The sequence below is a fragment of the Euprymna scolopes genome, chromosome 6 (genome assembly GCF_053919585.1).
Source record: "Euprymna scolopes isolate OS-2025 chromosome 6, ASM5391958v1, whole genome shotgun sequence".
In the NCBI taxonomy this organism is placed as follows: domain Eukaryota; kingdom Metazoa; phylum Mollusca; class Cephalopoda; order Sepiida; family Sepiolidae; genus Euprymna; species Euprymna scolopes.
This window is the reverse complement of record NC_136487.1, coordinates 33,922,714-33,936,251: the sequence shown is the minus strand read 5'-3', so window position 1 is coordinate 33,936,251 and position 13,538 is coordinate 33,922,714.

Genomic DNA, 13,538 nt, shown 5'->3' with positions numbered 1-13,538 from the left:
AATTCTGGAATTAGCCATCACGGAAGAACAGGAATAAGAAAATAAATGTCTTTAATATTAAGATAATATATTTGTAGTACTTATTCAGTTTGGCAAATCAACGATGCAAGATTTAAGACACTGCTTCTTCCTCTTCTTGCTGGGCAAAGTGTGGTTGCATAGTTTGATAATGCGGGGATAGGCGAGGGCTTTGGGGGCACGTGGGAGTTATGAATTACTGTGCCTTCATGTATTTCTATTAACCGATCGGAGAGCTCGCAAAAGAGAGACACTCATGAAATTCACACAATCTGTCAAAATTAACCTCATGTACACAAATTGTACTAAAAACGATAACAAGGGGATGAGTGGCAGAACCAGCACCACCACTACCCATCTCCATTCTGCAACCAATATATCAGCTCAAACTCGTGAGGGTAGTTTTAGAATGGATGTTTTCGACAGTGAAGACCTTTTAGTTTTCGTTTCTCTCTCCTTTACTTAAAATGTTGTCAGAAGATCTATAGTATTATGTAGAGTCACTTTTCTAATAGTGTTGTGATCTTGAAGCGACGATAATAATTTAAAAAAAAACACACTGGTATACTTATAAGAGAGTATTTATAAAAGTGCAGAAATAGTACATAACAAAGAGTCTACGTCTGATACGGTGGCTATGACTGCTACAATATATAATCGTAACTGTTCACAGTGTCTACACGACTCTACCTATTTCCAAAATAAGGTAAGGCAAACATCAGACCATAAAAACATATTTAAAACAACAACAAACATATATTTTAAACAACAACAAACAAATATTTAAAAACAACAACAAACACATATTTTAAAACCACAACAAACACATATTTGAAACAACAACAAACACATATTTGAAACAACAACAAACACATGTTTGAAACAACAACAAACACATTTTAAAACAACAACAAACACATATTTTAAAACAAACACATATTTTAAAACAACAACAAACACATATTTTAAACAACAACACATATTTGAAACAACAACAAACACATATTTTAAAACAAGAACACATATTTTAAAACAACAACAAACACATATTTAAAACAACAATAAACACGTATTTAAAACAAGAACACATATTTAAAACAACAACAAACACATATTTTAAAACAACAACAAACACATATTTTAAAACAACAACGAACACATATTTGAAACAACAACAAACACATATTTTAAAACAACAATACAAACATATTTTAAAACAACAACAACAAACACATATTTGAAACAACAACAAACACATATTTAAAACAACAACAAACACATATTTTAAAACAACAATAAACAGATATTTTAAAACAACAACAACAAACACATATTTGCAACAACAACAAACACATATTTGCAACAACAACAAACACATATTTGAAACAACAACAAACACATATTTGAAACAACAACGAACACATATTTGAAACAACGACAAACACATATTTTAAAACAACAACAACCACATATTTTAAAACAACAACAAACACATATTCGAAACATCAACAAACACATATTTGAAACAACAACAAACACATATTTGAAACAACAACAAATGTTATATAATATCAATTCGCTTATTATACTTAAGATGATGAATGTTCTTTTGTTGTTCATGTTATAAAGGATATGAGTCTTAAGAGAGATGAGAGTCTTAGGAGAGTTCATGTTGTAAGTGTCCATATTGTAAGACATTAACACATTAGTGAAATATATATAAATAGAGAGAGAGTTTATAATTGAGAGAGATTGCATGTAAATACATTTTGAGAAGTTGTTTTCATATCTAGATAGATAGACCGATAATTAAGAGGTTTGCATTTATGCCGATGGATTGGCAGGTTGGCATTTATGCTTTGACAGTTCGTATGAACGGGAGTGTTTGTATAACATAAATAGACACATATACTTTCTAACACATATTTTTTAGATGATGAATTTCAAATAGTTTGTACACATAAATAGACAATACCTTTTTCATGTAATGATGGACACAGGAGACGGCAGTTATAAAAACATGATGAACATTTATTCTTCCACTGACCGGCTGGTGGCTTTGAGTTCAAGAATTCAAAGCTTCACATATTAAGTTTCAAAGTGACCGTCTTGCTTCTCGACGTTTGAATTCCCATGTCTGGACCCAGACTATCGTCTGTCTCTCAGACTCCCCTCTTCTGACTTCACTGACTAACTAACTAACTAACTTTCTCTTCCTATATTGAGAAATCCATGCATGTCCGGCCAACGTGACCAAAATTCACGTGACATCAACATGCACGACCTGCACGTTTCCGAACATTCTGATTTTCCAATAACCTATTTTTCTTTGTTGTTTTCCCAAAGGAATTCAACCTATATATCTAATTCATTTAACCCATATTTTATTACCCACATTCTTTTAACAATGAATAGTTTATTTATTATTTATTTCATCAGAATTAACAATTTACTGGACATTCCATTTAAACCTATTGTTCTTTAAAACTTATTTTCAGGGTTCGATTTCTGCTTTCTCTCATTTTTTTTTTTCGTTTTAACTAAATCTCTCTACTTTTATACTTACATGAAAAGGGGACAGCCCTTATCATGTAAGACAAACACATATTTTAAAACAACAAAAAAACACATATTTTAAAACAACAACAAACACATATTTGAAACAACAACAAACACATATTTTAAACAACAACAAGCACATATTTTCAAGCAACAACAAAAAAATATTTGAAACAACAACAAACACATATTTGAAACAACAACAAACACATATTTTAAAACAACAACAAACACATATTTGAAAACAACAATAAACACATATTTAAAACAACAACAAACACATATTTGAAACAAAAACAAACACATATTTTCAAACAACAACAAACACATATTTTAAAACAGCAAACACATATTTTAAAACAACAACAAACACATATTTAAAACAACAACAAACACATATTTTAAAACTACAACAAACACATATTTTATAACCACAACAAACACATATTTAAAACAACAACTAACACATATTTTAAACAACAACAAACACATATTTTATAACCACAACAAACACATATTTTATAACCACAACAAACACATATTTAAAACAACAACAAACACATATTTTAAAACAACAACAAACACATATTTTAAAACAACAACAGACACATATTTTACAACAACAACAAACACATATTTAAAACAACAACAAACACATATTTTAACACAAAATTGTTACTGCACATATGCAGTATGTCAATAACATAAATTCTGTTTTGAGAACTGCCTAAAAGTTACATTTTAAAACCTTTATACTATACCTCTGTTCATATAAAGTTAGGTATGTTTATATATCTGTACATATAAGATTCACTCCTTAACTAAGTAACCGATCATTGTGAATTCTTTAACACTGCTGCTAAGTGTAAGAGTTGGTAATATGTGCTATATTTAGTTTAATTTAGTTTTATTCGATGGCGCTAAGAGGGGAGTGGAAGTTGTTTGTGAAAATTTAGATAGCCATGATATTTGTGAAATGTTAACAATACTTATTAGGCAGCATTTTATAAATATTCCTCAAATTTCAGTTTCTTTGAAATACTTTCAAAGGATTTAGAGAGCATATGAGCACAGCCTCCTATTTTAAACTTAATCTATTATATTTGTATTGAATTTCATCAGTAATAATTAAATGTCAATTAAGCAAGATTCCCTGAATTTCAATTAGTTCTGAAGATTCCTATAGCTTAAGTCTAATAATGTTAGACAATTTTTACAATCGAAATGCTGTAATAGATTTTAATGAAAATTGTAATAAAGAATATACACACAAGGTTAAGTATCGTTATTTCTTGACACGAATTTTCATAAGGGAAATAAAAGTGGTGCAATTTTCTTCAGGCAAATAATTTTTTATTAAAACAGATATGTTTCTAAATATATAAATTTTTGTAATGAATGCTGAAATTTGTATTCAAATTGCACATTCCTCTGATTTTTGTACTGTTTTTATATAGAATGAGGTGTCTCCTATCGAAGGCACTCTCATCACAGATTTGAGGCAAGCCAATAAGAACCCAATACTAACAAATGAGTACAGTGTTTACTCGATAAGTTTTTAAATTAGTCATCTTGAATTTTCCCCTAGTGCTTAACTTAAACAATGCATATGGGAAGTTCACAATGCGTAACATTCTATCCTAGTCATGACAGCAAATAAGAAGGTTATTAAATATTCTTTCCTAGTGATTATCTCAGTGATTTTATCTGGTATTTGAACTCTCCATATGGTTACATCTGGTATATAGATCCTCCACATGATGTCATCTTGTACATGAAATCTCAACATGGTTTCATCTGGCACGTAGATCTTCGACATTATCTCATCTGGTACATATATCTCTTATATATTATCATCTGGTACATAAATACCTCACACGGTCCATCTAGTACATAGATTTTCCATATGATTCCATCTTGTATCTAAACCTTCTATGCAATACAATATAAAAGAAATTTAGGTTTATAGGAGGCAGAACAATACAGAGATGTAACGAATAGGCTCAAAAAGAAGCAGCTTAAGATACAATGGTGGAACAGGCTATGCAGTTTAACTGTTATTGATTCAATGCATGTGTATATATATGTACAATTATACATACATAAATATATATTTAATATAATATTTTATATATAATATGTTCCTTACTTGTTTCACTTGGTCAGGTAACATACTTGTGTCGGAACAGTTTGGGAATTTCTTCCCTTACTTGCGTCAGTTGGTCAGGTGGCATATCCATATTGCAACAGCTATATGGTACCTGACCAACTGATACATATTACATATAAAGTATTATAATATATATATATATATATATATATATATATATATATATATATATATATATATATATTTCTGTGGAAATATACTTTATTTCCTTATAATATATACCAATCCTTATTTAAGAAGCTCGATGTAATTATAGAGCAATATAGTGAATGAATGACAAAAGTCTATATTTCTAAGTTCATGATGCTGACCTTCTTATAATTTATTCCTTTAATTCAATTGATATTTACAATTCTTGGCAGCACAAAATCAATCAGTGAATGTATTATGCCCTTTACTCATCAGAACAAATAGCAACAATCAATCCGTTAAAAGGAAATAAAGTGCGTTTTGACATGATTAAAATCCGAAAATTGAAAGAGAAGCTGTAAATACCTTATAATATGATTCCATTACGCCATTTTGAATTTTGAAAAGACAAAATGGCGCGATGGAAACAAAATATAATTAAGTGATTTATTTTGTGCTATGAAACAGATACTGTCCGGAATTGTTAATGTCAACTGATTTAAAGGAATAAATTATAAGATGGTCAACATCATGAAGTTTGGAATATAGACTTTTGTCCTTCATTCACTATATATTTATATATATATTTTATCAATTTGGGCTGATTTTATCAATTTTTTTCACACCAATATTATATTACCCCTTGGATTTTAAATTCTGACTATTAGATTCCTTTTAAAGAATATTTTTCCCTTTCCGGATTACCATTGGAAGAGTCTTTAAACACGTGAGAATGCTATTCCCGTTTTGTTTGGGTTTTTTTCCACATTTCCTACTTTTTTCCACATTTCTTCACCTGTTTCTTAACGGACATGAACATTTTACAATTTATGACTATCATAAATTATAGTTTCACCTAATGCTGCAGCAAGCAAATGCTATCATAGCTACAATTATAATTTGCTGATTTCTTTCTGTCCTCTGATGAGAAGAATAGCAGGAGCAGCATTTCTTTTCTCTTATATATATATATATATATATATATATATATATATATATATATATATATATATATATATATATATATATATATAAAACACTCATTATCCCCTCCAAAATAGACCTCATACAGACATTGTCCCACCATTTGTTGAACACTTTGAACAAAATTCAAACTATTTAACTAATACAAATCAGCAAATTAATATTAATACCAGACCTCGAGCTTTTAATAAAGTGCATACATATATTGGCGCTACTTCAACATTAATTAAGAAAAGAATATCAACCCACGTTTCTTCTTTTAACAACCATGATTCTAATAATAACCAAGGAACTTCTCTAACTACTTTAATTAAAAAACTTAGCTCTAACAATACCCCCTTCTCAATCAAATGGACTATCATGAAAAAGTTAAGTCTTATACTCCAGGTTCTAAGTCATGTCGCCTCTGCACAACCGAAGCTATAACTATAATTACTTCCCCTCAAAGTAACAATATAATAAATTCTAAAAATGAACTGATCTCTTTCTGTAAACATAAGTCCAAATTTACTTATGGCAATTTTGAAATTACATAGTTATTACTTTTACCCTTTATATAGATATAATTTTTTTTTCGTTAACTTTATCGTTTTTCTACATACTTCTTAATACTTTATAATTTAATAATCCTTTATTTTAATGCTTTATCTCTTCTTTGCATGGCCGGTTATTTATCAGCATTTTCTGCTTTATTCTTTAAACTTTCCTATCTATCTAATATATAAATCTACCCACACTTTCATATCTTGTATGTATATTTACTTATACTTAACTATATCCATTTACTTACCTTTTTTTCTTGCTTTTTCCTAAATTTGCAGATGCCGGCCATCCTCTCCCCTTAAATAATTTTTATTTTATTTTATTATTTTTTTATTTTTATTTTATTTTATATTTTATTTTTTATTTATTCTTTATTTATTATTTATTTTCTATTTATTTATTAATTAATTAATTTATTTATTTTCTATTTAGTGCCGTCTAATAACTCTTGCTGACATTTTTTAAGTGATGACCTGTACATTTCAGTGGACCTATATTATTTTGCCCTATATATTTTTTCGCGCCTTTAACATTTCCTGTCTGGGTCATTTTGACTTTTGTTTCCCTTTATTTTATTTTATTTTATATTTTATATTTAACTTTATCCTCATTTTTTTTCCTCTTTATCTTCCCTGATCTTTTTATATTTATGTCTCGGAAGTAGAGTGAAAAGCATATCTTATTTTTCTTTTATTAATATCATTGGAATCTTTTCTTTTTTCCTTGTAAGCATTTTTGTGAATTCTTCCATGGAGTTCTGCCTTTGGATTATTATGGACCATCTTCTTCTAATTACGGTATTTCCTTGGATTTTACTTGTACAAATGGAAATTCTTTTAACTTTTTTGAAGTTTTACATTTGGATTTTACCGTCACTGGATTTTTTTATCTTCCACCAGACTATCCATTCATGTGTAATCACCTTTTTCTTCACCATATTCCCTCTGCTTCACTTTTTTTGTTTTCAAGTAAGATCTTTGACTTAGTTATTGTTTCATCAAATACTTCTGCATGTAAAATCCGATCCCGCATTTTGCTAATTCCTACCCTCTGATGAGAAGGAAAGTATTTCTTCGAAACTCAGCGGATTAAGGACTATCCATTTATCTGGTGTTTCCTTTTCAGATTATATATGTTTTTAACTCATTTCAAAGTTTTTTTTAACATATTTTATTAACTGTTTGCTCATATATATATATATATATATATATATATATATATATATATATATATATATATATATATATATATATATATATATATATATATAATTGTACATATATACATGCATGTATTGAATCCATAAAGGTAAAACTGCATACCTTGTTCCATTATTATATCTAAGTTGCTTCATTGTTCTGCCTCCTATAACCCTAAATTTCTTCTATATATACATCAACAAATGCTTCAAGCAAACTGCATTACCACCTCTTATGCAATGTCAACATAAGGAGCACATATCTTCCATGCAAGGCGCCCACAGGAAAACTGTTCAACTTCAAAAATCAAAGAATTATTGTCTGTGAATGAAAATTTCAACATTCATTTTATAAAATACACACAAAGAAAAATGTCATCTCCAAAATTAAACTGCATAATCATTTTTGATTTGATATCTAAAACCTATCATGACATACCTTTCATATTGTTGTCTCTGTGGTAATTTTTTCCCCAATTTCGTTTAGTCTTTTTGAAGCCTATATGAGCAATAAATAAACAGAAAGACAAATGGAGCTAATTTTTATCAATCTAAATAACGTTTTTTTTTGTTTTTTTTTTACATGGAGTTCACCACTTATTAAGGCCCAATGGCCACTCGGGGATAAGGGTTATTGTGTGTAAAGTAATCAATGGGATAGTATAGTAATAGTATTGGAGAATTGGTAAGGTGTCATTACTTAGGGGGGCGGTTCATCAGGAATTTGTTTGTGTTGGACTTGACGACATCCAGGTTGAAGTCGGGAGGGAAACAGGCAAGCGGAACAGAGTTCCACAGGCGTGCAGTTCTAAGAAAGAAGCTTTGTTCATGGACTCTATGTTTTGATTTAGGCCCAGATAAGGAGTGGGGAAAATTACTGACGGTGGTTTCAGCTAGTCGGGTGTTTTTTGAAAACGATTGGCAGGGGGGGACCAGGGGGACGTATTCGATGGAAGGTCTTTCATCTAATATATAAAATTAAGTCAGGTTTAAGAATTTAAACTTGGATAGCATTGCATCTGACACATTTGATCCTGCCTGTCTCCTTGTATTCTTTATTCCTTCTGAGAAGTTGTTTACAATATAAAAATGTCTTTTGGTTCATTTTGTTTACAAAAAACATTCTAGTTAAGAAAAGTATTACGATGACAATAATTATATATAAGGTGTCAAATTATGTAATTGGGATAAGTCTTATAGCTTAAAATACGACATATTAACTTTATTTTTAATCTAACTTTTAATGAGATGATTAATGGAATAATCAAACAATAAAAGCTGAAATTGTACTTCTTTTATAATTTAAAAAATGTATAATTAAAAATTGAAACTAAAAATGATATTATGAATCTTGGGTTACACCAGGTAAAAACAGCTAGTTAAATCGTAATACTTTTAATGCTCTTTTAAGTTGGTTGATAATTAATTTAAGACGGTCAAAATATCTTTTCGTTCAGTTTGTTTTAACAAAATATTATTTCGGTTAGAAATATTTTTACGATGGAAAATTTTTTTAAATAATGACTCGAATAATTAGTGATGGAACGATTCCAATATTTTTCCCAATTCTGATGCAATTACCAAATCCATATAAAATTCCTGATTCCGATACAATTACCAATTCCGATTCCATATAAATCTATTAATATGTAACTGTAAAGTTGTTTATTTTTGCCAATTACTGTAAAAACACATGTTAAATGTGTACATAGTTTCCTAAGCTGAACGAGTTATAAATTATAGTTTTACTGGTAGTTTGAAATTTATAAATAGTTATTATTTTAATATTACTACCAGCACTGTTTATTTTGTTTTAAACAAAATCTAATAAGAAAAGACAATTAAAAGAATCGTCACAGAATTTTCTAATTCTGGTACCGATTCTGATACACCAGAAATTTCCGATTTTTCTGATTCTAATTCCATTAATGGCCACAGCACTACAAATAATATAAATACATATTCGCTACTTAAAATGCGCTTTATATCTCTTACATTATTTGAGTTATTATGTAACCATGTTTCTTACCTATATGTGACTTACACATCATTTTTATTTTATCTATTTTTTAGGATAATTACCGAAATAATAAAACCATGAAATCATAAAAACTAAAATTGTACTTTTTTCATCTTTTCGGCCAGGGTTTCATTTGATGTATTGATCCACGTCTCAGTTTAAGTAATGATAGAAAAACGTTCTTTTGAGCAAGGAAACATGGTTAATCTTTTAAGTTTCTTAGTTTGTTTGTATGTTTTTTATTTTATTTTATTTTTTTTGCTATAAATATTTGAGATAAGGGCTCAGGACCTTTTTCATTAGGACCTGATGGCTGACCTTATTTGGCTTCTGTCTTGCTTGGATTGCCACTTTCAGAGATAGGAAGGTTTAAACTATTATTTATCTCAACTTGCCTGGTATATAAATGAGTTAAGGGGCCCTTTTTATCCTATGTGCTGGCCTTCCAGTATGTCTTTTTCTTTTTATTCATATTTTAATATGTGTTCTAAGTTGTCTACACTTTTTATTTTTATTTTCATTAAAAGCTGCTATCCATTAATAAAAGGGGCACTGTCGTCTGTAATTCAGGAGATGTACTAAATGACTTAAGGAGACAGCACAGCATTTTTAAAAAATATTTGGCCAGGGTATTTTTTTTATTGCATTTTCACCCCAAAGTGCCACTTTGATGTAGGGGGCTACTATCTAGGACATAATTTTCAGGGATACTATGTAGGGAATTTACATTATACTTAAACTTCTGCATGTCAGTACAGTCCGGGAAGCAGGAACACATTAGGAATTCCAAAGTGTAGCAGTCCTAGGGAAGAAATTATTAGAGTAGAAGGCGTATGGATTTCTACTGTGTAGGGGCGGGATTTTGTGGCTTGTGGGGTTTGTCAGGAGTATTTACGTTGAGGAGGAAGAAGGGTTTGTAATTTGGAGAACCTACCATGATAATACTTGTAAAACAGGCAGAGGGATGCAACATTTCATCGATGGAAGCTGATAGTGCAGGACCTATTCGGTTGGCGACTATTTTTTGAAACCTGTCTAAGCGGGAGAGACTGGTAGCAGATGCACCAGGCCATTTTAATGAGAATTATTCACATATCAGGGTCTCTGAAACAAAATTATACAGAGGGATCAAATAGGTTTAGTAGGTATTCAAGTTCTATTTTCCTGTATTACTTAAAAAAAAAAAAAAGTATACAACCAATAACCAATAAAGCGACATTCATCAATCCTAGTAAAACCTATTACTTTTTATACACTTTTATTCTGTTTCGGTCCGTCAACTAATAGAACCGTTTTTGTTTTAGTCAACAAATCTAATTTCTGAACGTTTTCTTGAGATTTAAAATTGCTGATGGACTAAAAAACAAATAATTAAAAAACATGGCATTTTTTGCAGATTAATTTTATTTTAACTTGAAAGCAAACAACTTTTCAAGACGGTTATTTCACAATTGTGAAGCTTTTTTTTTTTTTTTTTACAAAATTTGCAACCCTAAATTGTGAAATTAAAATTAATTATTCAATTTTCAAATGTAGGAAAAAAAATTTTTTTTATTAATTTTCTACTTCAGATTTCTTGTGTCTTGATTTTTAAAAAAATTTTTTTATTTTGCTAATTGTTGAAATATTTTTGAATTTACGGATAATTTCAATGAATTTCAAGCATCATTTGTTTAAGTAGCAGTGATAAAAAATTGTTTCCCCTTTCTTGCTCTCCGTCATCATCCTGCTAAGAAAAAAGATGTGCATAAAATAAGGCTGAAAAAAAAATGGTCGATTAAGTGTTACAATCAAAGATGATGGGCATGCATATTCGTCAGACCATTAGTTGTTTTTTAGACATGTACTTTTCATCGCAAAGCATACAGATTGAATGGACGCATCTTACTTTAAATGTGTCCATATATAACTATTAGAGGCTTTGTCCGTCATTCTATCTCTCAGGCTTAAGGTTGTAATAGCATTTATTACAGTGATAGTATTATCTTCAAACATTCAGGTAGGTTGATTTGGATGTTTTATGGCATGTTATTTGATGCTTAATCCAGTAATTTTGGTAAAATATTTCATATTCCAAGTTCTTTATATTTTCACATATTGTTTTGTATAATTTCTTTGTTTTATGGCATATCAACATTTTTGGGGTCATTTGATGCCAAATTTAGTAATTTTGATAAATGGTTTTATGCTTCAAGTTCTTTATATCTTCAAATATTTATTCATGAGGTTTGGTCTAAGTGTTTAATAGAGGAAAACTAGCGTTTTTGTTTTGGACTTGCAAAACATCATTGACTTTTTGAAAGAGAAAAGAAACAATAACATCCATGTTTGGTGCATTTTAGGTCCGGAGCCAGTATCTTCAGACAGCCTGATCTGGTAGCACCAGGTCAAACATACTGAATGAGCATATTTTATATGACTATACACAAATTATATAAAAAATGACGAAAAAATGCTTCGCCAGTGTTTGCACAAATATTCATATTTACGTGAAATAACGTCTCAATTTGTGAAGTATCCAAATGCCAGGGTCTCTGAAACAAGACTAGAAGAAAAAAGAAAATGTTTGAAATTGAAAAGTTAAAAAAAAAATATCTTATCAATTGGCATAAAGTGTCGGAATGTGTTGGAAAAAAAAAAACAATAAAGTGCTCGATCGATTGCAAACATAAGAGCTAAAATACAGAGATTTTGTTTAAAAAACTAAATCTGTATATATAAAGTAGTAGCGTTCGTGTGTGTGTGTGTGTACAACTCTCCTACAGCCCACTCCACAGGACCGATCATGACCAATAATGATAATCCCCCACCTAGGGTTACGCACCATTTTTCAAGGTTAAGGTCAAAGGTCAAGGTCATAGCCTATGTACATATACTCTCCTACAACCCACACCACTGGACCGAGCATAACCAAACGTGGCATGATGATGCCCCCCCCCCACCTAGGAATAGTACACACCATTTTCCTTAAGCCATTTTCCAAAGTAAAGGTCGAAGATCAAGGTGATAGCCTATGTATATATGCTTCCTCAGCCCAGACCACTCTACCGATCATGACCAAACTTGACATAATGATGGTCTCCGACCTAGGAATGGTACACATTATTTTTCAATATTAAGGTCAAAGATTAAGGTCGGGACTTTACTAGTGTTATATATTTCAGAGACTTATAATGATTTCATTGACGTGGATTGATATTTAACATTTGAAAGGCTGTTAAAAATCTGTTCAAATTATCAGCAAGTTCTGATTTAGTTTCATTTCATGGATTGCTGACGGATTTGAATATAATTTTAACTGTTTTATTTTTAAAGAAATAATCTGCATCAATCAGTATAACAAGAAGAAAGGAATTAAAGTAGGACTTAATTTCAAATGAGGAAAAGTGGTCTGAATCGCTATTTGTTTTCGCCTATCTCCAAAACTTTTGAAATGTTTTTTTTCCAACATATTTTTTTACCTATTATATTTTGTAAGATGGGATGAATTTATATTTATTTAAACACACACACACACACACACACACACACACACACACACACACACACACACACACACACACACACACACAAAAGAAATACACATTGATCTTTATTATAGATTGGTTGATGTTTAAAAGCATCTTTATAAAAGTGTCAGTCTGTCATACTTAAGTTTGAAATAGCATTTACAATACAACAGGTGCAGATTGAATGGACGCATATTGTCGCTTAAATCGATTACTGATCTTTTTAAACAGAGGGAGCTGTAATTATTGATCGTATATTACTAACCTGCTCTTACGTATTAATACTCAGATACGCGTGTATGAAAACAATGTAAAGAACAGTATTGATATTAGTTTGTGTTTTTTCCAGTTTTTATTGGTCATGCTTCCTGTATTTCAAGTTTTCGTTTATTATTAGTCTGTTCAAGT